The 3973-nt window shown below is 34.8% G+C and overlaps 1 long non-coding RNA gene across 2 annotated transcripts; it reads right to left on the bottom strand.

Moving 5' to 3' along the window:
• Positions 1-858: 858 nt before the first annotated feature.
• Positions 859-2596, bottom strand: LOC142108467 (uncharacterized). 2 transcript variants are annotated; one of them, XR_012680155.1, is made up of 4 exons: positions 2561-2596; positions 1698-1760; positions 1074-1136; positions 859-927 (listed from the first exon to the last, which is right to left on the bottom strand). It is a non-coding gene; the product is annotated as an uncharacterized LOC142108467 (long non-coding RNA). The 2 variants fall into 2 exon arrangements; XR_012680156.1 differs by lacking the exons at positions 1698-1760; positions 2561-2596 and adding an exon at positions 1554-1619.
• Between the last annotated feature and the right edge of the window lie 1377 nt (positions 2597-3973).

Raw genomic sequence — 3973 nt, 5'->3', positions numbered from 1 at the left:
CCATTGCAACAGCCATTCGCGCTTTAATGTTGTTATTGACTTGCATAGATGCTGAAATTTCACTGTGCACTGTGAGGAGTTGCTCCAGTAACGAATTGGTGGTATTATGGGAGCTTCGTACCTCTTCCACAACAGACATCAAATGATCTACCGAGACACCAATTCTCTGTACTCTGTCTTCCATATTTCGGCGAGATATTTCCTGCCTTCCTTCCATCTTTCTGGCAAAGTCTGTGATGGAATAAAACCGAGTGCCTTGTTCGGGCAGACCGTGCACCAGTTGTGTTGGAAGACTGGTGCCTGTGGAGGGTAACCTTGCTTGAGATGGACCTTCCCCTTCGGTGGCTGGAACTTGAAGGTTGGGGAAGGCTTGCTGTAGCATCTCAAATCTTCTTGCAGCATCTTCGTGGACCAAACTGTCAGCTGGAGAAAATGACAGTGCTTCACTGTCATGTTCTAATCGATCTGTAAAACAAAATTTTTTTTAAAACATCAACTATACAGATATTTTATAATGTTTTACACTGTTTAAAATTATTTGAGAAATGCATGTATTCTGTAAAAAAAAAATATTATTCACCGGTTACTGAGCCGATAGGAGATGCTATTTCTTCCATGGCAGCTTGCAGATAAGAGGTGGATACTGGTGTTACCACCTGGTCCCTTGGGATGATGGATTCTAAAAGATACAATTAAAAATTTTTTTATTGTCAATTAAATAATACATGTGTGAAATGTAAGTATGTAACATAATACATGTGTACAATTAAACTATGTATATTTCTATGGATAGTTTAAAAAAAATTGTGAATATATTGCTAGATAGTTATGTACACACAATTTTTCACATCTTCATACCTTCTGGACTATGAGCAAGGGTTATTGATGTTCCCCCTTCTTCACGCATCTTTTCAACGGGTTGGGCTTCTGTACATAAAAATAAATTATATAAAATAAATTATTAAATATATATATATATATATAGATCGATAGATACCGTAGATAAAAATAAATTACACTTTAAAAAATCAGGTCGCTAAGACAAGAATTTTTTTTTTCTGTGAAACCATTACCTTGCTGGACATCAGCAACAGGCTCCGACACGTCTTCCTCAGTCACTCTTCTTCTCTTGTGAGCTGTAAGTTAATTTTTACATAATATTAGATGCTATTGTTAATTTTTTGGAAGGATGGAATAGTGATCAAGATAGAGAGTGACAGACAGGGATAGTGAGTGAGAGAGTGTGATAGTGAAAGGGAGAGAGAGAGAGAGAGAAAGCAATAATAAGTGAAAAAGAGGATGAGTGTGAGAGAGAGGATGAGAGAGAGAGAGAGAGGATGAGAGAGAGAGAGAATGAGAGAGAGAGAGAGAGGATGAGAGAGAGAGAGAGAGAGAGAGAATGAGAGAGAGAGAGAGAGAGAGAGAGAGAGAGAGAGGATGAGAGAGAGTGAGAGAGAGAGAACAAGAGCAAAAGTGATAGAACGAGAGAGAGTTATAGTAAAAGAGAGAGATGGAGATATATGCATATTGTTTTACAATGCAAATATTAATACCTTTTTTACTCGGTTCAACACTTTGGGCAGGATCAGTAGACTTGGTTAAACGGCTTACATTTTCTGTAACAAATAATTATAATCTAATAAGCTTTTGAAACTATCGTATTTTATACATTATATCAACTTAATCACAATTTATACCTTGATTTGAAGCCGTTCTCGCTACTTCCACTGCGACTTGACTTGGCATAAACATTGTCACACCTATAATAATAAAAAAAAAAAGTTTTATTTAGGTACAATCAATAACACTCTTTTACAAATTTTACACTCTGATTAATGTAGATTCAATAAAAATATTACATTCATTGCATACAGATAACAAACAACATTTTAAATCGGAAGAACATTAATTTACTATATATTAATTGCATGCAATAATAATTGTAACAGGTGTAACATCAATTCCTGGTATTATAAGACAAATTATATACATTTCTCTCTCACTATTACCAAAATATATATATATATATATATATATATATATATATATATATATACTTGTAGGTTAATTGACTGCTATTGGAATTGACCCTAGTGTCTGTTTGTCTATCTGTGTGGGTGAATTTAGACTGTAAGCTCCAATGGGGCAGGGACTGATGTGAGTGATTTCTCTGTACAGTGCTGCGGAATCAGTGGCACTATATAAATTAATGGTGATGATGATGTACGTATGTATATACATACATACATACATATATGTATGGGTATATGTATGTATGAATGTATGTATGTACATACATACATACATACATACACATATATGTTTGATAAAATTTTGGTGTAAAACATTTATAAATTAATATACAAATGTCGGTAACACTATTTTGGAACAAGAGTTTTTTTTCTTTAACATAGGGGATATTTTTATTAAAAAGTGTTATGTGTGAATAATATTGCTTAAGTTACAAAAAGGTAAAGTGTTATCTAAATGTAATGTGTAGTGTAAAGTATGTAATCTATGGAGAATGCACACATGCATGTGTGCATCTTTAATATCATACCTTCTCCTTCTACACTCCTCTGGCCCTTGTGTCGTTGAGAAGAACCCAAATCTAAAATACAAAAAAATAAAAAATCTGTATAGAAGATTTTAGCAAGGCAAGTAAAAAAAAAATGTAGTTTCATTTTTGCATTAATATACATTTGCCATTTACCTCCAGATTTGGATTTTCTCTTCCGGGGTACTGCTTCCCTTGCATGTTTTCTCCTTTGTGCTGCATCTTGTTCTGAAAATTTTTCAAAGAAATATTTACAAATTTTATTTAAATTTAATTCACAACATTACTTTTATAGACAATTATACATACCTCGTGGCTGGACGGTGGATGGATCAAGGGTGTCCATTGTCCCTTCCACTCCTTCCACAAGAGCAGCACTGAGAATTTGCCACATCTTCTCCTCCCAAGGCTTAAATTTTAGGCGCAGTGGCTTGCCACCACCGGTTCCCCTGGAATGACGGGCAACAGCTGCCATCTTCGCCTTCGTGGTGCGCTTGCAGTCCCGAAAGCGTTTCTGGCAAACCTCGATTGATCTGACTCGAACACTTACTGCGGACACAGCAGAGGCAATCTGGGCCCAAATCTTCTGCTTATGCTTGAAGGACGCCTTCAGTGATTGGTTACCCTTCAGTGTCTCGTAATGTTGCAGTACCCCAGCGACAAGGACTTAATTCTCCTCAAGTGTGAAGCGTCTGGATCATGCTACAGATGGTCCTTCTTCGTCGTCAGATTCACTTGTAGTATGTTGCTGCTGGGTGCTTGTGCTGGGTTGCATGCTGCTCACAAACTGCTGTCTTCTTCTTGCCGCTCCTCAGGTCTGTCTCTCCATTCCTCGCCACTGCTGACAATTTCTTCTTGGGTTCCCTGTGGAGAAGAAGAAGAAGAAGAATCCCTACGCTCCCTAGACATGGCTACTCTAATAAATTTAACTTGCTAAAAAAATGCAAACTATTGACTATTTAACAACACTTGCCGAAGGTTACACTACAATAGTATGTTATAAATATAGTACTACTATAATACACTAGTAATTAAAAAAAAATACACTACACAAGTACTTGACTAAAAAAATATATTCAGTTTTATTTAAAAAAAATTATCATATAATTTTGAAGGGACCTAACTAGGTTCAATTAAATATATATGTAAACTACAAAAAAGAAAATGCTAACTAATTCAATTGTATCCCAAAAAATCAGGACAATACTGCAATTATGGAAATACAGAAAAAAAAAAACCTAACAATAAAAATATATGCAGTTTTATTTAAAATAAATTATAATATAATTTTGAAGGGACCTAACTAGGTTCAATAAGATATATATGTAAAGTACAAAAAAGAAAATGCTAACTAATTCAATTTATTAAAAAAAAAAACAAGACAGGAAAAAAAATATCTAACAATACAAATATAAA

This window comes from Mixophyes fleayi, chromosome 12 (assembly GCF_038048845.1).
Source record: "Mixophyes fleayi isolate aMixFle1 chromosome 12, aMixFle1.hap1, whole genome shotgun sequence".
NCBI classification, from domain to species: domain Eukaryota; kingdom Metazoa; phylum Chordata; class Amphibia; order Anura; family Limnodynastidae; genus Mixophyes; species Mixophyes fleayi.
The sequence above is the reverse complement of the archived record's forward strand: the minus strand, read 5'-3'. Positions and strand labels throughout refer to the sequence as shown.